Genomic DNA, 27278 nt, shown 5'->3' with positions numbered 1-27278 from the left:
CAAAATAATACTTTTCCACTACAAGACAGGTTATATATATATATATATATATATATATATATATATATATGTAGGGAGGATGGAGGAATTTGACGAGTGGCTTCTGGCCATAAAAGGGACCTTCCTAGACTTTGTGAGCTCCTCATGCACCTCTGGGAAGAAAGGAGCTGTGGCAGACAGAACGCAGTTGTGAGCCGCACTCCGCACTGAGAAACCAATCATCTGGCCGCGAGCAAGCGCTCAGGGCTGGGCGGTGTGTTCACCTCCAACCCAATACACATGGCTGCCTGGGCAAGCATTGCTGTCAACTCTGGGTCCAATTTGTTGGAATCCACAACACCCGAGGTGGACAGCCCCACTGAATCTTCAGCCTGAGAGGACGATAGCCCATGCCCCAATGCTGCTATTGACATCTGATTCTCTGAACAGAGCCCCGAATGAAACCTGGGACTGCGATGTGACGGGCCAGCGGAATCATCCGGGAGCTGTACGGGATGAGTGGTGCATGAGGAGTAGGAGGTCCATGGTGACTGCCACGGCGGATTTGCTCCCACTGTGATACTCAAATCACTAGCACTAACCGACATTGCCCTGTGCTGTGCATAGGAACCAGGATTGGTAGTTACAGAGGGGTCTCCTCCTTTTCCTCAAAAAGGAAGAGAGGCATTTGCAGCGTTGACTTGGTCATGCGTGCTCAGTGCGGGCATGAACCATCTACAAACGAATATTCAGTGTGTGTAACGTAGGTGCTATGCAGATAAACCTCACTCCCCTGATCTCAAGAGACACACTAGTGACAGCCTCCTTGTTAGTGTGTCCACCTCCCATGCCAGAGACCCAAGTTCGAGGCCCATTCAGAGCAAGAGCGAGGTGTGGTGGTGAGGACCCGGGAGAGAGGGGTTACATTGGACCTGGATGGGAGTGAGGTTTAGGGGGGTTGAGTGTAACGTAAGCCAGCAAGTAGGTGCTGTGCAGGCAAACTTCATTGCCCTGATCTCAAGAGATGTGCTAATGGCTGCAGTCATTTAGCCTCCTTGTTAGTGCATCTGCCTCCCATGTCAGAGACCCGGGTTCGAGACCCACTCGGAACAAGAACAGGGTGTGGCGGTGAGGACCCGGTTGAGAGGGGTTACACGTGTTCTGTGCCTAGATGGAAGACAGCGATAGTGGCTGCCATCAGGGGACATTAAATGACCGCAACCAAGAGGACACGGATGGAGTAGATTTGTTCTTTTAGGGAAACTGTTTTTTTTTTAGTGCTGAAGCATCCAGGTCAATCACGCTGCAAGAGACTCACGCCAACACCAAAGAGCGTCTGCAGAGGTGAAAGGCTTTGTGTAGTGTAACCATGCACATACACTCTGCTCTGAAGCAAAAATCTGAATGAGTGGATATACGGCAGCACTTTATGTACTCGTATGTATGGGGGATTGGCTTAGCATGCAAAATCCATTTGCCAATTCCCATTATCCATTTCTCTTATACTCAGAGGTGATTAACAGAGAGCATTAAATATCTAACTGAGCTATGAAAGATCAACCTTCCTCTGGATTGCTCTAGGAGACAACTGTAATAACTCAGTTTTACAATCTTCCTGTTCCCAGCCCGAGATCTTTAACCCCTGCACTACAACACCCACACACAAAGTGTCAGAAGCACACCATGTACGGTTAACCTGTGAGAGCGGACATGAAGAGGTGTCATGCTGGCTGTGATTGGAAGTCGACGTATTTAGCAGTGAGTTCTGGTGGTTGGGCTTCAGTTGAAATGGCTGCGTGCGCTGTGATCTCTCAGGTTTCTTCTGAGGATGTAAATGAGTCTGATCTTTATTAAACTCTTCCACCCCACAGTGCCGGGCATGGTGCAAACACCAGCGCATTCTGATGACTCTTTCACACAAACAGCCTAACCTCTCACATACGCACAGCATGCAGAAAATAAAGGAAACTGCTGGCGAGGGGATAAAAATAAATCAGACGCTTTCATGTACACCTCAAACAAACACCTGACGTCAATGAGCCAGAGACAACAGTGGACTTGACTCTAAGCTCTCATGTTTTATGTGACTTTCTTTAAAAGGCGACTAACTTCTATGGACCCTGACTTGTATATTACAGACTCTTGAATAAGATCATTACTGACTAGTGTAACATATACATTAACCCTCAGTACTTACAAGAATAAATTATTTAAAAAATGCTAGTGGACTTTCCCTGGATAATGTCAAGAAAAAAAAATGCATAAAAACAATTATTTATTTTTTTACAAACCCGATTCCCAAAAAGTTGTGACACTGTACAAATTGTGAATAAAGACAGAATGCAATGATGTGGAAGTTTCAAATTTAAATATCTTATCCAGAATACAACATAGATGACATATCAAATGTTTAAACTGAGAAAATGTATAATTTTAAGGGAAAAATAAGTTGATTTTAAATTTCATGACATCAACACATCTCAAAAAAGTTGGGACAAGGCCATGTTTACCATTGTGTGGCACCGCCTCTTCTTTTTATAACAGTCTGCAAACATCTGGGGACTGAGGAGACAAGTTGCTCAAGTTTAGGAATAGTAATGTTGTCCCATTCTTGTCTAAAACAGGCTTCTAGTTGCTCAACTGTCTTAGGTCTTCTTTGTCGCATCTTCCTCTTTATGATGTGCCAAATGTTTTCTATGGGTGAAAGATCTGGACTGCAGGCTGGCCATTTCAGTACCTGGATCCTTCTTCTACGCAGCCATGATGTTGTAATTGATGCAGTATGTGGTCTGACATGGTCATGTTGGAAAATGCAAGGTCTTCCCTGAAAGAGACGACGTCTGGATGGGAGCATATGTTGTTCTAGAACTTGGATATACCAATATATGAACTGAGCGCTGATAACAACTTGGGTTGTCCTTGTCATCTTTAGTCCGGATGACTTGGCGTCCTAGTTTAACAAAAATAACTTCAATTGATGCGTCAACAGAACAGTGTTACACTTTGCCACAGTCCATTTTAAATGAGCCTTGGCCCAAGGAAAAAACGTTTATGTTTAGATATGGCTTTTTTTTCGACCTATAGAGTTTTAGCCAGCAACGGTGAATGGCACGGTGAATTGTGTTCAATAACAATGTTTTCGGGAAGCATTCCTGAGCCCAAGTTGTGATTTCCATTAGAGTAGCATTCCTGTATGTGATGCAGTGCCGTCTAAGGGCCCAAAGATCACGGGCATCCATTATGGTTTTCCGGCCTTGACCCTTATGCACAGAGATTGTTCCAGATTCTCTGAATCTTTGGATGGTATTATGCACTGTAGATGATGAAAACTTCAAACTCTTTGCAATTTTTCTCTGAGAAACTCCTTTCTGATATTGCGCCACTAATTTTTGCCGCAGCATTGGGGGAATTGGTGATCCTCTACCCAACTTGACTTCTGAGAGACATTGCCACTCTGAGAGGCTCTTTTTATACCTAATCATGTTGCCAATTGACCTAATAAGTTGCAAATTGGTCCTCCAGCTGTTCCTTATATGTACATTTAACTTTTCCGGCCTCTTATTGCTACCTGTCCCAACTTTTTTGGAATGTGTAGCTCTCATAAAATCCAAAATGAGCCAATATTTGGCATGACTTTTCAAAATATCTCACTTTCAACATTTGATATGTTATCTATATTCTATTGTGAATAAAATTTAAGTTTATGAGATTTGTAAATTATTCCATTCCATTTTTTACTCACAATTTGTACAGTGTCCCAACATTTTTGGAATCGGGTTTGTAACTTATATATACTTATACATTTTTTTATGTTTATAAAAGGTTTTTTGTTTGTTTTTTACTGTACATACATACTGTAGTTTAAAGTTTTATTTATTCCTGTGATGGCAAAGCTGAATTTTCAGCACCATTACGCCAGTCTTCAGTGTCTCATGATACTTCAGGAATTCATTTAATTTGCTTTTTTTTTTTTTTTTTTTTTTTTTTTAAATATATACAAATACATATATATATATATATATATATATATATATATATATATATATATATATATATATATATATATATATATATATATTTACATTACATATGTATATACACCTTTCGGTAGGTTTAATCCTTTTTTTTATTAATTACAAAAATAATAAAAATAAACTAACTTTAGGAGCATTAATATTCTATATAGTATTTCTATAGTATTCTTTATAATTTTTTTTAGTCCCTTGTCTTCACATACTTTGTGCCTGTAATGTTATGTTTTGTGATCCGAGCCTCATTATAAGCATCGCAATGTCAGTGAATCCTGTGCACGCTGTGCAAATGATGAATAAACAACTTGAAGTGAACTAGAAAAATGTTTTTGAGATATCTGACATTTGATTGCAGACTTTCATGTCAAATCTGAGCACAATTTGAGAAGAGCCTGGCATTACCAAAATCAAATTAAAGTCTCAGTGCTCTCTATGTAATCCCAGTGCTGTCAAGGAGAAATAGTTGAGAAAACAAAAGGCCTCATTTGACTTTTTTTAATCCAGTTTTCTCCAACATAATCGTTCTTTGTCTCAGATATTTCCCTTAAACATTTATTATTTTCAGTATAGAGCAGTAAAATGAATGTGGATATTGTAAATCAGACCACTTGATCCTGGAAGAGTTTAATGAGAAATTTTGAAGTTCATATTGAGATTTCCGTCTTTTGATGGCAGATTTGGTATCTTGGCTATTTTGTCCACAGTTAAAATATTAGATTAGATTAGATTAGATTAGATTAGATTAGATTAGATTAGATTAGATTATAATCTCTTCTGAAACTCTAGAGGAATCACATGTGAGATCACTGGTGTGTTTTTCTCTGAACATTGGGGATAAAAGAAGCAAAAGTATCCATTTGCTTTCCATTTGATCTCAGTGTTGTTTATGAGAAACAACTGATATTTTAGTGAGAAACTTGGCTTTGCTACACTTTGAGTATTTTGGCTCTTTCATGATAGACTACAGTATTTGTGATGTTCCTTATTTGTTAATGAATGTCAAAGACAATAACGTCCTACCTGCTAATGGGCTATTTTTCTTTGCCTTTTAGTGTTTCTTCGAAGACATTTTAGTAGAAACATCTAAGACAGAGTTGCTACTTATTGTACGTTGCTCCCTTGAATCTCCCGAGCATTGACAGAGCAAGCTTTGAGCAGTATAATTTTCCTCTGGCTAGTTTATGGCTAGCTCTCATTCCTCTGCATTTAGTCTGAGGTAATGTCCTGTAATAACATCCTACCCTGCAAATCTGTTAGCGGTGGTCCTCCATATGGGAGCATATGAGGTGTCTGTCATAACACTCTGCATGCAGATGTTGCAACGTTTACCCGGCACAAACAGACAAATTCATTTACGCCTTACAGCTACGGATGAGCGCTGCACCTAATTATTGCGCGAGCCTAGCAGCAGGCTCCAGAAATATGTTTGGCACATGCTAATGCCAAGGGTTGAGGTGGTACCACACACAGTACAAGATATCTGAGAGGTGATATCGGATCTGTCAGATGCACGTCAGCTGTAATAGCTGCTCTTAATGTACCAGACAGTAAAAAGTGAGAGAAACTATATGCCAGCGATCTCACCTGATTGAGGTTAAGTGGAACATGGTGTACAAAGTAAAATTATGTATAATTAATGCAATTTCCTTTTTGTGTTCTCTTACATGTGCCGTATCTTGTGTGACTGCATCAACAGGTAAGATTTTTTTTTTCTTGTATTTACCAGTTATTTGTTTTCATTAACAGCTTTACACCCCGAATATAAATTGTTGTACAATATCTCTGACAGGATTCTGATGGCTTTTTTGTATTTTATGTATATATATATATATATATATATATATATATTATTGTTTTGTTTATTCTGATATTATGTCACATCTGAGCCGATGCAGTCCATAATCTGGACCAGTGACTCCTATGATTGATTTATTCAGATTCAGAGTCTTGTTGGTTTGACTAATTCATAAATAAGAACCACGTGAATCAAATGATTTGTTTGCATTTTATGTTGACAATGTTCAGCAAGTTGTTAGTTTCTTGAAAACTCCTTCATATCAGTGCAGAAAGTGAGCTGTTTTTATGTATGTTGGTGTTTTCTATGAGGAAAAGTGTCGGGCATCACCTGCCAAGCTGGAATTTGCAGTTTCTGTTGTTTACTTCCGGGGCTTTAGACGTGTCAGGTTTGATCGACCATCCGCTACACGTCCTGTTTAACATTTCTCTCACTGAATTAAAAAGCTACTTGATATTTTCCCCGATGTCACCTCCACAGGGTATTTAGCAACTCCATCGTAGAGAGTATAATCTGTCATCGCCAAAGAAAAGGTTTTCAGTGCCTTTTTGTCTGAGTAAACGCTTGACACAGTGGACGGGAGAGGAGATCAATGAGCTGTCAGTCATCACGCACAGGGCTTGTCATTTTCCAAATTATGCAAATGAAAGCAGGTGGGCAGATGGAAGCTGCTTGGTTTCTCAATGATCTACTCAAGGTGGTTTAATCTCCAGGCTCTTGTAGTGGTGGACATTAGATGAAGGGGAGAATTAGACGAGACCCTTACTAATTAACTAGTGCAGCCCTTTTTTTCTGTAGAGTTTTGAGTTCTTTGTACAAACCCTTGACATTCGTAGGATAGTGGGCTTGTCTTCTTTATCTAATGAATTTCCCAGGGACCTTGAGTGCAGGTCTTTAAACAAACACAATTAGAAGTGTCAAAGCACCAGCTCTCATTAAAGCTCAGCCATTTACCACTAATGACTAGCGTGTTTTTAACCGATATGAAATGTGTGCATGCAGATTGTGGCCTCTGTAAAGTCCTGTTAAACGCTTTCTTGACCCTCTCCATCAAACAGTGCCCACAATGATGATTTGCAGGTGATTGATGAAGTATTAGCCAAAAATAATTTAATTTGGTTGTAATTCAGTAAGGTGAATAGTTTTAATAGTGATTTGCATAAAGCCAACACATTATGCACTGCCATTAGTAGACTTTGTTGTAAAATATTCTACAATAATCTATGTTTCATTTGCAACTTCAAAAAAAGTTATTGTTTTGACTATGATTCCACGTCTTAATTCTTAACACTTTTCAGGAACCACCAAATATGCATTGGCAGAAGAATGCAGACCTTAGAAACTGCATTTTATTTTATTTTATTTTATTTTATTTTATTTTATTTTATTTTATTTTATTTTATTTTAGTTCACTAACCTTACATTTTTTTTGTTTTTTTTTTATTTTTATTTTTTTTAAGTAAACAACACAATAGACATTTCACAAATAATTAAAAAGAAATCAGAAAGTAACAATTAATTAAAATGAATGTGAAACTTTGAAGTAGAAAAACGGAAATGGAAGTTTATTGTGAAACATACTCCAAAAGTCTTTGTTTTATTTACAACTTTAAAATAAATAAATAAATAAATAAATTACAGTGTAATTAGAACAACAGTTGCTGACTATGATTCCATTTATAGTTATTAATAATTTTAAGGAAGCACCAAATAAAATGCTAATCACAAATGATAATATTTAGGTAACATTAATGTTTTATTAATACAAATTTTACACACACACACACACACACACACACACACACACACACACACACACACACACATATATATATGTATATATGAATGGAATTTACCTGTTTTCCTTTAAACCAATTAGTAGTTGGAGGCATAATCAAATTAGCAAAAATGTTTAATAAGTAAATGTGTAGCTTTGTGAAAATCTGCATTTTTTGCTGATGCAGATTCTGCGTAGGCCTGTTCATGAGTGATCATTTGTAACTAGTTTTAGCTGTTTGAGATAAAAGATTTAAGGCATATTTATTGAGGTCATCGCACAGAAAGGGCTGTGGATTAAGACATGCAGTGTTGACTAAAGTTTTTTTTTTTTTTTTTTTTTTTCTCGATTCTATGCATTTGTGAGGAGCGATCATGTGAGTTCCTTTTCACATCCAGAGGCTGTGGTCCATTTGAAGACGCGGTCTAATCCTGTCATAATGCCACTTTGTCCCCTGACATCTGCACTTCTCCCTCTCCCTCTGAGTTCCTGTCTTTCTTTGTCTGTCATCCCTTTACATTCACCCCCCAACCTCATCCCTTTAGGCGAGCGACCCACATCCAGCAACGCAATTAACCACTTTGATACGTCAAGTAATTACTTCATTTTTCATGTTAAAACTCACCTCATTTAGCACGGCACAGTTGAGATGGGGAAGGCAGGAGAGATAGATCAGCAGCGGTTTGAGGAGATTAGCACAAGACTCTCACTGTCTCTCATGGCTCGATGAATTCTCTCCAGAGAACATGGGAAATGCAGCAGAGGAAGTGGGATGCCATTTTGACCTTGGCAGCCAGCTGCTTACATGCACCAGAGACTTCCCCTCATTCCCTGCACGCAAATGTGGCCTTTTGCAAGGGGAGTGCCTCAGAGTTCCTCCCTGGGCCCCTTCATGATTTTACCCCCCATTATTTAACGAGTCGCATGCCTGCCGGGCAAGTCGAATCTGTCACCCCCAGTGGAAGAGCGGCATTTCTGAGGATAAGAGGAAGTGTGTGTGCGAATACGAGAGCGTGTGTAGTCCTGTTTGGCTATAGAGACTACGTACAAGCTTTTAGCCGGTCTAAATATTTCAGTACCACTTGTGTTTGGACCACAACTTGAAACAGGACAGATTGGGATAGGGAGGTTAAATCCTTGGCAGAGCCATTTTCCGTGCGGCTGAAGATTCATTCTCTTGATTTCTGTAATGTATTCTTCTGAGGTTTGTGCAGTAATTCAATTTGAGGTAATTGTAGCAGGAATCCATAATTAAAAGGATCATAATGCAAGCCATTTTTAGATGGCTTAAGAAAGGGACAAATCTAGTTCCTGTGATCTTCTGAAATCTTCTGTTGTTGAAGTGGATTTCTCATTTGTTTTGATACTACTGAAGAAAAAAAAAGAGAGAGAAAATAACATAAATCACAGTGCCTGTCAGTCTAGGGAATGAGAACACCAACCATGTCTATCTATCTATCTATCTATCTATCTATCTATCTATCTATCTATCTATCTGTCTATCTGTCTATCTATCTATCTGTCTATCTGTCTATCTGTCTGTCTGTCTGTCTGTCTGTCTGTCTGTCTAATGTCTGTTTGTCCGTCCGTCCGTCTGTCCATCTCTCTCTCTCTCTCTCTCTCTCTCTCTCTCTCTCTCTCTCTCTCTCTCTCAATATATATTGCCCATCCCTGGTTGGTGTTCTCAAATATGTATTAGTGCTGTCAAAATTAGCGTGTTAATGAATGCGCTTATTCAGTTCATTCAAACTGTCAGTTTGAACTAAATCACAAAAATGAATCAAACTGAACGAACTTACTTCATCTGCATTTTTGCTACTGACATTACTGCAAGTATATTTGATGAATATATCAATATTTGAAATATTGCCCAACCCTACGTTCTTACTTACACTCCACATAAGCATTAGTTCTGCAATATGCACTTTCTCAACACAATTTGAGCCGGACTGGACACACTGCACAGGTAACACACACATTTCTCTCCTTCCAGATGAGTGGGAAGTCAGTCATTTCTGGTTGTCTCTCGGTGGATCTGCTTTATTTTCTCCAGGGGAGTCCAGATAACCTGTACACCCCTGTACGCAGCCCCCGTCCTATAACATATGTCTGCAGCGAACATTCCTGTCTGCTCCCCTGTGGCTATTTCCAGTTGGATGAAAGGTTGTATGAGCTGGATGTTCTCTGAGTAAGTGTGTGTTTGTGTGTGTGTGAAACTCATTGTTTCTAACCCTGCTCCATCGTAGTATAAGGGCTCAGCCTCATCCGTTTGTCACGGTTCCCCGGTGATGCTCAGAAACAGGAAAAGAAAGAGAACAGACTGATTCATTGTACAACTGACAGGGAGATGAAGAAAAGAGGTTGGGATATGTTTTGATGTCCTTGTCTATCAGAATTTGCCATGGATATTTGTCTTGCTTTCCCTCTGTCATATTATATATATATATATTTTTTTTCTCAGACTGGCTACAATGGGACACAATATAACACTTGTGCTGGACTCATTTGTCTTAATTTATTCTTCATATTCTTCATTCACAGACTGTTTTATGCACTCCAGCTGATTTCTTTCTCTACAGTTGCAAAAATTAATCATCGAAGCAGTTAAAAATTAGGAGTGTGCTTTAGTACACTCAAAAATGTTCTCAAAATTGACAACAATGATTCATCATAGGCTCATAAGAATTTTAACATCTTTTTCCAACGTTTTATTTTTTACTTTGAGTATTGGTCACAGTGGTATTTTAGGCAGTACTTTGTGGTCCAAACTATTTTTGAGATGAAATACATAAATTTGTATATTCATCCATTCATCCATCCATTCATTTATTTATTCACAAATCTATTTATATGTATTCATCCATCCATCCACTCTTAAATCCATCTATCCATCTATTTATTCACAAATCTATCCATCCATTATTCACAAAACTATCCATCTATCCATTTGTTCACAAATGCATCTATCCATTTACTTTAAAACCATCGACCTATTTATTCACAAATCCATCTATCCATGCTTTTATTCACAAATCTGTCAATTCAACATCCATTCATCTGTTAATTCACAAATCCATCCATACATTCATCTATTCATTCACTAATATATTTATCCATCTATTAATTCTTCTATTTATTCACAAATCCATCCATTTATTGATCACAAATCCATCCTTCCATTCATTCATTCATTCATTCATTCATTCATTCATTCATCCATCCATCTGTTCATTTACTCTTAAATCCATCCACCTATTTACTCACAAATCCATCCATTCATGCATTTATTCACAAATCTGTCAATCCATCCATTCATCCATCCATCCATCCATCCACATTTTCACAAATCTATACATTCAACCATACATCAATCAATTTTTTCATAATTTTTTAATCTGTCAGTGCCAATGGATTTAATTGGCTGTAGTAAAGAACACAAGGCTGCATTGAACATGTATGCATTCTCAGAAAACCATGAAAAAGATGTCTTTCCCAGCATGCCTCTGACATCACTTGCCAGAAACTGGGGGGAATAAGAGATAAAAGCTTTTATCTACAGTACAGAATGCTGTTTGATTTATAAATTCATCCACCTCCTTTAAACAGAGTATTTAGCCATATGGTCTGTTATATTACACAAAGCTCTTTTAGTTCTCTTAGTTTATATAATGCATGCAGATGCTCAAATAAAGCTTTTTTTTTATCCATAATGTTTATGAAACATTAAAAGGAACCGGTAATTGAAAATGAAACAAAAGCAATTACCTTATTTTGATTTACAGCATAAATAATACAGTTAAAGGTGGATGAGAGAGCTTGTGTGGCTGATGTGGATGCAGTGGTAGTCGTCCTAGTTGTTCCTGGACACTGTTTTTGTTTTGTGTAAAGGACGAGAGAACCTCAGTGCTTTCTGCTTACGGATGCTACATCAGCACTTCTGCCAAACTGATGAGAGATGGGCTGATGTAGACACAAAGACGGCCTGTACCTACCAATCAGACCATATCAGGAGATGCTGTCCCTACGGACAGACGCCCACGTACAGGAGCCTTCAAACAGCTGATTGGACGGTGAAGAGAGTAGAGCATGCTGGACTGTGTCTCTCAATAAGATTCCCAAACACCAGCAGTGGACGTTTCTTTGTTCAGGCATGAAAGAGGAAAATGTTTTGGCAATGTGTGATGTCACTTTTTCCTCATCATTTTATGATTTTTTCATGATTTATTTTATAATTTTTTTCCAACAGAGCCATCGGTGCCTAGTCATCACTCGGTTTCTCTAGCACATTCATTGCTCGTGTTTGTTGTCCCAAAGCATCTCTGGTTATTCTAAACACTGTCACAATATTTTGAGTGGCACTGGTTGAACTACAATAATTAGACAGATGGAGAAAACTACATAATGTTTAGCTCTATTAATGGCCTCTTGCATGACTTACACTAGACAAGAAGGCTGCTCTATTGTTGCTACTTAACATGAGATAAAAGAAAACTAAGTGTGTAGTCATAACTGATAAATGTTATTTTAGTGCTTTAAACTCAGTGAAAGATTTATTGCTCAGAGTTTGAGTCGCCGTCTCTCAGGAGACCTGGAGTTTTCAGTTATATTTCATTCAAGTCTCAGATATTTCTCCTAAATTTTCTTTAGTGAATGTAAAATCGCTATTGGCTATGAATTTAATCTAATCTTCCAGGAGAAATAATTGTGATATCAAAAGGATCTTTATTTATTATTATTATTATTATTATTATTATTATTATTATTATTATTTATTTATTTTAAGAGGGTCTGATTTCAGCTTTAGTGTTTTATTGGCATAGCATTCATTTATATATATATATATATATATATAAATGAAACAATATATAAACATAAAGAAGACAAGAAGAACCAATTAGCAAGCAATTTAGTACAATTGCAATTAGCAATAGTACAAATGTGATGACGACAGTCCCATGTTTTCATCTGTCTATGCTCTTCCCACACAAAGTTCTCAAGATTATGTACAGACGCAAAATAAATCGTGTGAGATAAATACTGTAATCGACACACTCAACCAACATGATCACATTTGTAGTTTTTAACTAACAGGAAGACTAGAATTCAGAAATCAAAGCGACATACAGCCATCCATCAGATCTAGTTAATTCACATCTTCAGGCACAGTGAAGCAGATCTTCACAAGCACCTGCATTTCTGCTCTTCTCAGTGCTAAAATCAGATTTGTCAATACAAACTATTTTCAGGCGCAGATGTTCCTTGTCTTAATGTCTTAGTTTATCTGTACTGCTCTTGTAACGATGCCAGTACAATATACAGTTGTACAGAAAGGATACATTGAAAAAGAACAAGTGTTTTTGTGTGGAGAGAGAGAAAGAGCAAGCGAGAGAGCAATGGCCCCTCAGGACTCGCTGGTCCAGTCTTTCTGATGCTCTTGTCAGCTGTAAAACCATTGGCCTGTTATCACCAGTTCTTTGGTTGCCAGGGGAGACCATGTTGCTACACTGATGAAAACTGTAAACACTGTGTTTGCTATTACATCGATGCAGTTAAGCACCACAGCTGAACCTAGCCTTGAGTTAAGTAACCATATCAGGCCTTCTTCACTCCTGTTTCCTGTTTCTTCCTCTGTCTTTTATTGTTTTTATCTCTGTCTCTTATGGATCATAGAAGCTTAAAATAAATAAATAAATAAATAAATAAATAAATAAATAAATAAATAAAAACTCTTTCATTTTAATGGGCCTATTTTATGAAAGCACAAGGAATTTATATCTAATTCTTTATTAAAAACTTTCCTGTATTTATTTTTTATTTTTTTTATTTTATTTTTTTTATGATTTTTTAATTGAATTGTCACATTTCATAAGAAAGAAAATCACAAATGTCACTTCTATAATATCTCAGTTGTTTTCCTGGACATCAATGAGAGTAAATGGAAAGCAAATTGTCTGTAATCAAAACTCAAATATTTATTATCAAATTCTTTGTATTCTCTTTTATAATTTATTTCTATTTAGTTGTTCAAATTTTAAAAACTACGTAACGTCTCCTGAGATTTTACAAATGATTTACACATGTATTCTCAGAAAAAAAAGAAAGAAGTACAAATTCTGACACTGAGGTGGTAACTTATTTACCCCTAAAGGGTGCAATCTGGTACCTTAAAATTATTTTATTAGTGCCTAAATCATACTTAGTACTTAAATGGTACATATTAGCACCTTTTGAACATTTTTTTTTTTTCTTCTGAGAATGTATGATTTGCTTGTATGTCTCAAATGTGGCCCATTCAAAGTCTTTATCGGTTTAAGGTTTGTGTCCAGAAAGGTGCTTCAGAGAGGTCAGATGTGGCACCCGGTGGCCATTTTGGCGACGTGTGTTAAAGGGCAATAATGATGGCTCTTTGCCTTTATAATCCTGTGTTGTCCCTGCTCCAGTCACTATCGACACAAGCAGGTACATCAGGGACAAGAAAGAGAAGCCATTTTCTGAAGAGTCTCAGCTGTCTGAGAGTCTGGAAAAATAGATAAAGGAATTAAATGTGTTGGTGTGACTTTGTGTGTCTCCAGATGTGCATAGATGGACAGGTAGATGTACTAATTCAAAGTAAACTTTCTGATAAACATCGGCATGACTGGTGCGGTATGTACTGTATGTGAGTTTTGTGCCGCTCATCACTGTACATACCCACAATCCACTGCATCCCCTGAGATTTGAATCACACCATATGTTCCATACTGCCGCGCAGACTCAAATTATTTATCATGAAACAGATGTCATTTTTCTCTTGAGTTTGAATTGTTAGTGTTTGTTTTTGAACTGATTATATAGAGCTCGCTTTGCATTTGTCACATATTTTCTAGAACACCTACAGCAACAATAGAACTTGACAACTTGATGATTTTTTAAAGACATTAATAGACTTGTTTTGCTGATTGATTGTTTTGTTAATCAAAATAAATAATTATTGTTGCATCAAAATGCAAAACAAAGTAATAATTTATAACTTTTTTGTTTTTGTTTTCAATTTAAAGACATTAATAATACAAACACATTTTTATTCTGCTTTGTTGTTTTCTTAATCAAAACAAATCATAATTGTTTTATGTGAAACAATGCAAAAGGAATAGTTCACATATTTTTTTTTCATTTACTGATTGTCATGTTGTTCTGAACACTTCTTACTTTCTACTTCCTAGCTATATATAATAATAATAATAATAATAATAATAATAATAATAATAATAATAATAATAATAATAATAATAAAAACAGTAACAGTCCTCTGAAGTCGTTTGATATCTTTCTGTAAGGAACAGAGTGACAATTTAAAGGGATAGTTCAAAAATGAAAACCCTGTCATCATTTACTCACCCTCATGTTGTTCTCTGTCAAAAAAATGTGCAAAAAAATGGACCTTTAGGGGTACAAAAGTGCATATTAGTACCTTAGAGTAGTCATATTTACCCTTTACTTCTATGAATCTTCTAGTAGTAAATAAGGTACAAACATGGTTAGCACTTTATTTTGATAGTCCACTCTAGACGTTCTACTAACTATAAATAACTTGCACTTACATGTCAACTACCAGTCATTAGAGTATTAGTAGACTGTCTGCTTAATATCAGCATATTGCAAGTATTTCAAATTATTTCACTAACAGTCTACTAAAACTATAACGAGAGTTTGTTTACATGAAGCTGCAAATTCAATGAGCATTAGTTGACATATAGATGCAAAAATACTGAGAGTTAGTTGAATGTCTAAAGTGGACTATCAGAATAAAGTGTTACCCAGAGATGTTCCTTTAAGGGTCCTGCCCTTCCCAAGGTCTGATCGTGATCCGGTCAGACTGGAATTGTGGAATGGACTGTGTTGTTACATCCCTTTTTGTTTTCTGTAAAATATTAAGTAGGACTGATGTCTGTGAAAGCCTGCCAGGACCTGGAGCTGCGCACATTTCAGAGATACAGACTGCTGTTTGCTGTCAGCATTGATCAGCTGGATGAGTGGGAATGGCCAAATGTGCACAACGATAGCTCTGCTGCTGTAAGTGAGGATACGCCACGTCCAATCGGTAGCTTTAGGTAATGGGCACCTTTGCTGAAATGAGCAAATATTTAGGACATTAACATCGTGAATGATCACCAGAGAAAGCAGACACTTATTTTGTAGCACCTCCACAGAAGTAGATGATGATAGATGATATGTTAAAGTCAATGTAAAAACAATACTTTCTCAATACTTGTTCCTGTTTTATTGTGAAAAAAAAAAAAAGATTTTCTTCATGATCGCTCATCAAAATGTAAATTTAGCTTTTCAGATGATGTCATGAATCCCACTTAAATTTATAATCTGGCAATTTTGGAGTAAAAAGCATGCACTTCTTACATTCCAATTAATTCCCAAATGGATACAGTGCTTTCTGATTTTCTGAGAATTCTAGCCAATGATATCTTCTTGTTTCACTCAGATGTTTTACATGACCTAAATAAAATTGGTTGCTAATGCACGCTGACTTTAAACTCATTTGAAGGTTAACATGATCAAATCAATGGTTTGTTCTGTGGCTTTGGGATTATTCTCTTTGATTTTCCTTTGGATAGACATTGATTAAGAAATAATGTGGGGTGAAATTAGGCCAAGCTCGCTGCTGTTGACTGGTTATTTATCTTCTTACTCAAGCAGTTTTTGTCTTTGTGATTTTGCTGATATCATTGTGAAGAAAGAGCGAGTAACCGCAATATGAGCATTTTGGTGCTTATTACCAGTCCCTGAGCTGCTGCTAGCAGCCTTGGTCAATTTTGTATGCTGTCGAGAGCTTTTCTCTGAGGAGACAAGCTGTACCTGGAGTGCTCCTTTTATGTAGACAAAGCTGAAAGTACAGGGTAAAGCCTCAAACCCCAAAGCAAAAGTTGGAGGCCAACCAATAAGATGACCTGTTGTAAGTATTTGATGTGTGCATGTGTGTGTTAGTGCCCCTAAATTGGCTTCCCATACATCTGCGATAAAACTATCAAAAGCTTATCAAACGCTATCTTACTTTATATATATCTAATCTCGATACTTACCAACAGCTGTCTGAATATAATAATATATATATATATATATATATATATATATATATGTGTGTGTGTGTGTGTGTGTGTGTGTGTGTGTTATAAATCAATACTTTTATTCAGCAAACATGCATGAAATATTAAAAAAATATTATTATTCAAAATTAATATTACAAAAGTGCCAGAAAAGGCATTACTAATTTTAGAAAATATCTGTATTTCATAATAAATAAATAAATAATTTCAATAAATAAATAAATAAATACACACAAACATACATACATCTCAGAACATTATGGTAACCATTTCCACTTTTCAGCACTGATAATGAGGAATGTTTCTTGAGCACCAAATCAACACCTTAATTTCTGAACGATCATGTGGCATTGAAGACTGGAGTAATGGCTGCTAAAAATTCAGCTTTGCATCACAGGAATACATTACATTTTAAAATATATTCAAATAAAAAACAACTATTTTAAACAGTAAAAATATTAGCAATATTTATTTATTTATTATTTTTTTGGTATTTTGATCAAATAAATGCAGCCTTAGTGAGCAGAATAAAAAAAATAAAAAAAAGTGCAGTATGCAGTTGGAATATCTAATTCAATTCAGTATAACAATTCAATTAGTCAAGACTGACTAGTGGTAACCAGCCCGGTAAACTTAAGGCTCCTTTTTTGCAGCAGACTGCTGAATAGTCCCATCATCTCAGCGGTGAGAGCGAGTGCTGACATTTTAACATTAAATTCAGAGCTTCTAAATTAATGATCAACACTGTAAATTCTTGTTTGCGCTAATCCATGATCTCTAATCGCACAGGGGTCTTGCTAAACGGGTGACATCTCTTACTTATGACAGGAACATGACAACTGTGAGTTCACTCAGACTAATTGTGGATGTATTGAGCCATGCTGACAAGATGTATAATTTTCCACGTAGAGAGAAATGGAAGGAGGGCAGAAGAATGTCGTGTTGGGAAACGGTTTGACAAAGTGTGACAATAATGGAAGCAGACTTCTCTCTTTGCTCTGGGCTTGCCGCGATAGAGGATAGCAGGTTGTTTGCACGTTCTGCGCAGCCCTGACAGGGATTATCGAGGGGAGAGACGGAGGGCGATTGCAAAGAGCTTTTCTTGCAATTCAACTCTCTGCAGCGTGTTTTCTTCTCTCTGGCATATCCTGAGCGCTGTGCTGACACCAAAATAGTCGGCACTGCGGATGTATGGATGTTCGCACAGAGGTGGGCATTTGACATGAACGTGTATAGACCAGGCCTAGCTTTTACACTGCACAGCCATCAACTGAAAATTTGACACCGTGTTCCTGGAAGGACCTTTAGCCCTCTGCGTACATTCATTTCATGCAATGGAAAGCATGTTCGATGCTGATGTGAATATTCCAGTGACCTGCCATCCCCGGGCACTAATAGCGTGATGTAGCTTTAAGTCACACTTTCTACTGGCTCTCACAAATAAACCAGAATGATTACAGTTCAGTCTAGATCAGTGTCAAACTCGTTTGAGGTCCAGGGTCGGATTGGACAAAATGTCACCTTACACTCTTTAAATAGATTCCAAATGTTCTAAAAGGGGGATTAAACTGTGATGCCATAGAAGAACCAGTTTTTGGTTCCCCAAAGAACCTTTCGGTGTTTTCAAAAGAGCCATGTTTTCTTGGTGTGAAGAAATACAAAGTTCTGGCATGAAACTCTGATGGCGCAGTCCGATAGATCTAACTCAGTCTGATGTAATTACATCATTATCACATGGCACAGCTGATTGGTTCTCTCCTGTATTGGTAGCCAATGAGCTCACTGCTCAACATTTAAATATATGACCACAGCTTGCCGTAGCAGTGCAGCTTGTTTCAGAAACCCTCCACCTACCCCAGCTCCACCTGTATTGATCTGTTACGAGGTTATTTACGAGGTGCTTTATTAACAGTGGTGGTTCCATGAAGAATCTTTATCATCATTGGAAGCTCTCCTTAGCTTTTCATAGTAGAAAAGTTATTTACATTATTAAAATATACTTTGTGGTATGAAATATTCACTGAAAGGTGTATATACACACACACACATACAAACAAAATCAAATATGTGCACTCTTGGTAAGTATAAGAAACTTTAAGCAACATAAAAATAAATAAATAAATAAATAAATAAATAAATAAATAAATAAATAAATAAATAAATAATATTAATAAAAATGACCAACCCCAAACTTTTAAACTGTAGTGTATGTTGCTTGCATTAAGTTTTCTTTTGTCAGAATATACTGATTTTGAACAGCTGACAACAGAGATGCGTTTTAGAACCAGATGGTGTAGTTACAGCATCTACTGTACCAGCAGGAGTTAACAAGGCTAACCTGCCAAACTTGTTTCTTAGCCCTGGTTTAATTCCTTGGTGTTTTCTTAATTAGCTCAGCCTGCCATGATAACACTCTTCTAGACTGGGGATGTCAGAGATACGGCCCCTGGAGGAGTCCGATCCAGCCCACGGTATGATCTGAGGTACAAATTAAAACTAAAATATGCTACAAAACATTTCTTACAGCAGTATGTTCATAATGTTTTATTTTTAGCTACACACAAAAACCTCTGCTCTAATCCTAAAGAGCTAGTACCTTGCTTTTAATTATGTGCACCATTCGGCGCTTGGCATATCAGTGAAATCACACTTTTTAGATAAAATTGGATCTGTGGTCCCAGTGCAGAGCATTCCCAGTCCCACTTTGAAGTCAGTAATAAAAAGTAGAACAGGTACAAGAGAAATAACATTATAAACGTCAACTTTATTACTTCATTACTTTATTTCCAAGTCTCCACTGAGTGATTATTAGATATTATACGTTAATACTGATTAAGTGCAGTCGGAGACTAAAAAGCAGGTCTGTAATTAAACTTTCAGAGCATTTTTTTAAGGTCGAACATTGTGTTAATATTCAACTTAGATGTTTTATTAAAGCTATAGTCATCTATCCAAGAGCAGTGAGTGGTTTTCTTTGAAGAATGTTATTCTTTGATTAATTGTTCCTAATTGGCAATTTCATATGTATCTAAAAGCCTCAGGTGAGTTAAATCAGTAAATTATATAATGTTCTCTACTGTTTTACCCCAGTATTGGTTATTAAAGTAGCATGATTTTGATTCTGGAGTTTAAAAACTCAAGAAGTCGAGTCAATTTTTCCCACATGCACTCTTAAAAATATGGTTCTTTATCTATGGTTTCACGAAGAACCCACGACTTTTCCATTCCACAAAAGGGTCTTTATAGTGGAAAACATAAAAAGTTTGTAAAACGCTCTTCACTCTGTACTCTTAAAATTAAAGGTTCCACAAGAGTGTTTCAAAAGCAATACCATATATATATATATATATATATATATATATATATATATATATATATATATATATATATATATATATATATATATATATACACAATTAAGAGATCTGAGCGGCGAGGGAGTGTTGTCGCATGAATCAAGCATATGCAGAAATGTGAGTTCGGTAGAGAACCTGAGCCGTGTCTCCACTCCTGGCTGTCAGAGACAAGTCTGCCGTGTGCCGTGAAGACAAACTCAGCCTAATAATATTTAATCATAACAGCGCTCAGAGCAAAACAAAAGCAATCCAATATTCCTCCACTCTTTTCCTCTTCCTCGCACACTCGTTCTGTGTTAGGTGTGTCAGTGTGCGATAGATTAGAGCTGTGGGACTAGAATAATGGGGTTTAGCTCATAATACGATTGCATGGATTTTAGTACAGATTACATATCTAGTCTGCATGACCAGAGAAGAAGCTTTTAACACAGGTAATAACATCAGGTTTCATCAGGTTTAAGACACTTTAGGACTGAGTTTCTCATGGGATCACATAAGCAGGTTCAAGATTTTTTTAACCTATATATTTTTTATTATTTTTTTTTTATTTCAAGGACCAATTTAGTCTTTGTCTTAAGAACTAGTCTGACCAACTAGAAGTTACCAAGGGGTAATGAATAATATTTTTCCGATTTAAATTAGACAAATTATATGTTTTATGTAAACAATTTTTTTTTTTTTTTAAAGACCAGACTTAAATTGAAAAAAAAAAAAAATTAATAAATAAATAAAATAAAATTAAATAAATAAATAAATAATCATAGTAATAGATCACTGACTTGTCAGACTAAGTGTTGTATGCAACCAGCCACAGTTTTAATTTAACCCTCATGCTGTGTTGTGATCTTTTTTTTTTTTTTTTTTTCCTGACAATGCATGTTATTGCATTGGGCAAAAACTTACTGACTTTGCTCACATAGGGTATAACAACTTTATCAATGGCTTTCAACTTCTTCTTCTTTTTTATTATTATTATTATTATTATTATTATTATTATTATTATTATTATTATTCAACATTTTCAATTAGGGCAAGTTTTATTTTTGGAACCAACTAATTGTAGGCCTTACTGATTTTTTTTAATTTATTTTTTTATTTTTTTACATTTATTTATTTATTTTGTTATTTATTTATTTATTTGTTTATTTATTGAGGTGAATACACTTAATATAACTTTATTTATTTATTTATTTATTTATTTATTTAGTTTTATTTATTATTCAACGTCTTTCAATTAGGGCAAGTTTTATTTTTGGAACCAAGTGATTGTAGGCCTCACTGATTTTTTTATTTTTTATTTTTTATTTTTTTTCTGAGGTGAATAAACGTAATATAACTTTTTTTTTTTTTTTTTACTCAAAAGATTAGGTACTTAAGCTCAGATTAATGAGGCCTATTATTAACCAGTTCAAAAATGAAATACAAAACCTGTGCTAATTGAAAGAAATCAGGCTCACAAAAATATTTAATTTAATATTTATTGATAATATAGCATAATGAGAGATTTACTATTTAAAAAGCAAAAATTTGGTCAATTCAGGACAGCAAATAAGGTAAGGATTTTCAACCAAGCAGGAGAAATTCTGTTGTTGTAGCAGCATCACAACTTATATGATTCTGAAAAGAAAAGCTTTGTTTATCATTCAGGTTGATAACCTTTACGCTCAACTCTTGAAAGTGCATTTTGAGAAAACTCTTGCCATTTTTATGCACAAGATGGTTCGTGAATGGGCCGTGGGCGGGACATCTGAGGTTGAAACTATTTTCTGCCGAACAAGTGCAAAGTTTCATAAAAAGTTTCACACACTGTTCTCTGTCCTTGCCAACTTGTCTACGTATGAGACCGGCGTTAATTCCCAGGGTTGGGAATTTTAAAGCCGGGCTCCTACAGTAATTGCAGTTCCTGATAATCTATAAATCATAGCTGTGAGGCCATCTCATAAACTCTTATCAGCCCGAGATTAAGGAATACTCACATTTGCACCCCTCCTTCTTCTGTTCATCTCATTTTGAGGAAGACTAGCTGCTGGAAAAGATTGATTATGCTTTCTTCACAACAAGGCATTAGCTCTTAACGTGTAATTTCATCACATCCAAATGAGGGCAGGGTTATTTGCGACTGAGAGGAGTTATCATACCAAGACTAGAAGATAAAACGGTTAAATGACAATAAAAAAAAAAATCACAACAGTTATTAAAGTGATTTTAAAGACCCTCTAAGGTCTGTTTTACATGTTTGGATATTTAAAGCTAACATTAAAGTGTTTGCAACTCATTTTTCCTCAGTAATCTGAGGAAACAGAATACTCAACACAAATGGATTGTTAGAGAAGAGATAATTGGTGACATCAGTCAGAAAGGAAATCTGTATAAATATTTGATGTCACAATAAAAATGGTAACTTGTATTTGGATGGTAAATATGGTCAGTTATGATTTTGTGTTACCTTGACAGTCTGAACTATATTAAACTGTCTATGTGTTTTAGATGTTGTGTAGAGACCCTTCATGCCATCATTGCAAAATTTGGTTAGGAGGCAGGCAGATCATCAACTCGATCCATCACAGACAATTTAACACTTGACTGCCTTCTAAGTTGAGACACATTTGTCTGCCTAACAAGCTGGCAGCTCTGTGGCAAAGAACATGACACTCATGATGACTACGCAGGGATCTTTTGTTCTGTTTAAAGCATGATGACATTTCCAGCATTCAGTGCGAGGGATGCGGTCAGGAGCACAATGTTTCTTGCACCCCCCCCCCCCTTGTTTCCATTTTCTGTTGTAATGCAATAGATAAGATGTAACCTTCATGTTTATGGAGACAACAAGCCCCTTTTAATAGCTCAAAAGACATAATTAACATTGGAGCATTAGGAGTATGAGTTTGAAATTAACTTATTCTTAGTATTTTATTTGTTTGTTTGTTTATTATTATTATTATTATTATTATTATTATTATTATTATTATTATTATTATTATTATTATTATTATTATTACTAGTATTATTATTATTATTATTATTTAAAAATTATAGTATATATAGCATTTAATATATTACATTAATCTGATACATTCAATTATTATTGTTTTATATATTTAAAACATGAATAAGTGCAAATGAATTTTCACATACTTTAATAAGTTTTTTTTTTTTTTTTTGGTGTACACTATGTAGCGCTTAATTTCTGCTGGTCTATTTTGATTAGTTTTATCATATTTTTTTCAATGTGTATTTGTTCTGTATTTATTTTGTGTTTTGTTGCCACATTTCACCCAATATACTGATTTTGCTTCTGTTTGGGAATAAGTCACACATAAATCTTTACTTACTTTGTTATAGAAAGGAACCCTTCAATAATATCTGTAAACTGTGTTTCAGTCAGATCAGGGAAAGACATTAAAACAATTTGAAGGGAAAATAAGATTTTATTTTATTTTATTTTATTTTAGTAAATCACATGATGAACATGATGGTTAAAACAAAAACAAATTAAAAGTAAAAAAAAAACAGTCAAACACGCCCTCCTGTATAATATTGCTACATGAGTCTAGTTTTTAGTCACATAAAAGGTCTGAGCTGAGATATTACCATACCGATGCATAATTTTGGGTTTCGATGCATAAATTCATGCCTGGAGGTGGAGGGCAACGTTACATACAAACATCAGTTTTCTGCTTCAGAGTGTCTGCAATGAAAAAGAATCATGCATTGTTATTTTGTCCTTGAACGGAACAAAATGCTTTCTGTATAAATCTATAAAATAATGTTTTCTGCTCCGAAAACATTTAGAGAAAAGGATTTTTAGGGGTGTTTTACTGAACAGCTCAGAGCAACGTAATACAAATGTTGTACATTTTCACAAGTGTTATCGTAATCATAATTCTGACATCAAGAACATTACTCAGTAGTGGTGGATTCGAAGTAGGGCTGTCACATATCTTGGGACATCCTATGTCTTTTTTCATTCATATCCTAAACTACATGTAAATCAGGACAATCACTGCGTCTTGTTCTCTCAGGCTGTGCATGAAAATCAACACAGCAACAAGACAACATTTAGTTAACAGTTAACAGAGTGTACAGTTGCAATTTGTGAATGAATATATTTATAACTGATTATTTACCACAATAAAATTATGCATGCACTTTTTGGAGACTGATTCGAAACCACCTAACATGAACAAAACTCATATTCACACCAAGGATGATATCTGCAGTGATAAAAATCTAACTACTGTATGAAGTAATAGTAAACATTCTAATTATAATGATAACAACACAGAAACAATATTGTTTGAATTATTTTCATAACCATTTTATTTTTCCAGTTGGTGAACGATACAAACATTGACAGCCAATCAAAATCCACTCTGCTTCATGTCGGGGTCCTGATCACTCTCTCGGGGTTTATTCTGCGAGAACAACCGGCTGGATGTGCATTATCCCGCTTATTACATGGCTATTTGCCACAAAATTATCGAATTATCTAAATAATTAGACGCGAAATATTGATTTGAGTTGAAATATTTGAACGCAAAGCTTCCATGAAGACAGCAGTTGCAAGCAAGCGCCAAATTCAAACTAAAAAGACATTTAAGGGAAACAGTGCAGTCAAATCACATATTACACAACATTTCACCACAAAATAATAAAAGCAATTAAAATAATTAAGACAAAAATGTTTTAAAACCTTACAAGTTTGTTAGTTCTCTTATAATCCATTACAGAGTACAAAACAATCGTAGCAAAATGGCAGCAGCTGGGTTTTTATGAAATGAGATTTGTATTTTATTAGCTAAACAAACGCAAATCTTCCACCAAGAAAAATAAAAAAAATAAAATAATAATAATAATAATAATAATAATAATAATAATAATAATAATAATAAAAACAAGAGCCTGGATGAGCCTGTGTTATTAGCTTTTACAAGTTGTTATCCAGGGATAACATACCTCGGAAAATACCCATCAGAATCAAGTATTCCACAGAGCCATGTCATAACATGCTGTAGCATTTAAATCGACAGACGACAAAACTGCAGCTCGTACTTATAGCTGTGGGCGCTAATACAGCTATCATTACAGTTATCGGTCAGACTTTATTTAGAGAACCAGTTATCGCTATTAACTAACTATTGACTATGACTTTTGCTTCAGTAAACTCCTAAGTTACTGCTTATTAATATTTAGTAAGGTAGTTATAGGATTTATAGATTTAAAATATGGTCATGCAGAAAAAGGCATTCATATGTGCTTTATAAGTACTATTAAATAGCCAATATGTTAGTAATATAGTAATAACTAGTTAATAATTAGAATTGGTCCTAGTTATCATTATAGTTATTGTTATTGGTTTGAATAGGCCTTAACTCACTCTTTACTTTGCATAAATAGTATGGATAAATCCTATTTTATACAGGAGAAATGCAGTCTGCTTGGAGTTCTCTCTTGCAGTGCAGAAGGACAGAGAACTGTTAAAGTAAAAAAATAAATAGATAGACCTAGTGACCTTTCAAGTCATGCACAATGTGTAAATTGCAAGTTAATATAGACCTGCATAGCAAATAAAAATAATCTAATTTGATTATGAAAACATTAACACATAAAAAAAAAATATATATTTACATAAACAAAAAATACACACCCCCTCACTCCCACAGTGTGTCACATTAAAAAAAAGTTGGCATTGCTAATTGGAAGATGTAGATGTGAAAGGGAAGGTTCAGCCAGAATTAAAATGTGTTGTTAGTTCCTCACCCATGCTGTTATTTTTGCCAGTGAAGCACAAAAAGATCATCCATAGAACAAAAGTTCAAAGTGACCACAGCTGTCAAGTGCCAAAACTGAAATAAAGACCATAAACGGGTCATAGATGTGCTATTGTATAATTTCAGAAAACTTAAAATATAGTGCACGAGTCATATGAACAAACTTCTTGGTGTTTTAATGATATTTTCTGGTCCTTTTTTAAGTTGGGCTGCTGTTGTTACCATGTGGATTACGTGAACTGGATGTTCTTCATTATTTGGGTGAACTATCCCTTTATTTGTGGTCATTATATTTTAAGCCAGACTTCTCTTCTCAAACTCTTGGTTCTGTCTCGTTACTGCAACCAGTAGATTGAAGTCAAGTATCATCTCTGCTATATCCTTTATAGTGGTTATTAAAGATGGTTAAATATTGCTTCCCTCAGGTAATGTGGATTAAATGATGTAGTGTGTGCAGGTACACTGCAAGTTGAAATTACAATCGTTGTGGAGTGTATATTTGGGGGTCGTGGGGGAGGGAGTTGGAGAGCTCATGGTAATTACACTGCTGAAATAACCAGATAGGGTTTTATTGCCAAATTTCTCCAGGCAGCAGCTAATGATCAACACGGGAAAGAAAGATAAAAAAAAAAAAAATCTGTTCTTTTCAGCCTCTTTTCTCACTATGTCATTCTCTGAAATGTAAACTGTCTGCTAATGTGAATGGACGATTTTCCTATTTTAAAGCGTTCTCAGGCTATAGTGTTAAGTGTAACTGATGACAGAAATAAAGAAATGGCCTTTATACTAATCAGCTTTTTTTTCACTGTATCACAACTGGTGGCTACACTATTTGTGCATGTATGTGCAATGTTAGTGTATAGTATACACTATACACTACTGGCCAAAGGTTTGAGTCATTGTTGTCTTTTATTTATTTATTTATTTATTTATTTATTTATTTATTTATTTATTTATTTATTTATTCAGTTATAAACCTCTTATGCTCACTAAGGCTGCATTTATCTGATCAAAAATACAGTAGCAATACAAATATAAATAATAAAATAACTAGAGTTGCAGTACTAATAGGAAATAGTATTGCTATTAAAAAACAAAAACAAAAAAAAAACAACAAAAAAATTCTGTTTCAGTATATTTTTAAATGTAATTTATTCCTGTTATGCAAGGCTTCACTGTCACATGATTCTTCAGAAATCATCTTAATATGTGGATTTGTTGCACAAGAAATCAATGTTAAGATGAATTGTGCTGCTTAATATTTTTCCATATATATATATATATATATATATATATATATATATATATATATATATATATATATATATATATATGTTATCAATGTAATGTGTCATTGCATTAAAAGTTCTTGAATTAAAAGTCCTTGCATCATTCATTCCTTTCAAAAAGAAAGAAAATCTTATGACTGGTAGTGTATATGTATAAAATATCCACTGTAGGTTATTCAATT

The 27278-nt window shown here is 35.3% G+C and overlaps 1 protein-coding gene across 3 annotated transcripts in view; it reads left to right on the top strand.

Moving 5' to 3' along the window:
- Positions 1-27278, top strand: part of LOC109077431 (protocadherin-9-like) — a 245197-nt gene that overhangs the window by 193811 nt on the left and 24108 nt on the right. The window lies entirely within an intron of this gene.

Source organism: Cyprinus carpio, chromosome A6, assembly GCF_018340385.1.
Source record: "Cyprinus carpio isolate SPL01 chromosome A6, ASM1834038v1, whole genome shotgun sequence".
Taxonomy (NCBI): Eukaryota; Metazoa; Chordata; class Actinopteri; order Cypriniformes; family Cyprinidae; genus Cyprinus; species Cyprinus carpio.
Note: the sequence above shows the minus strand (reverse complement) of the source record. Positions and strands in the feature narration are given on the sequence as shown.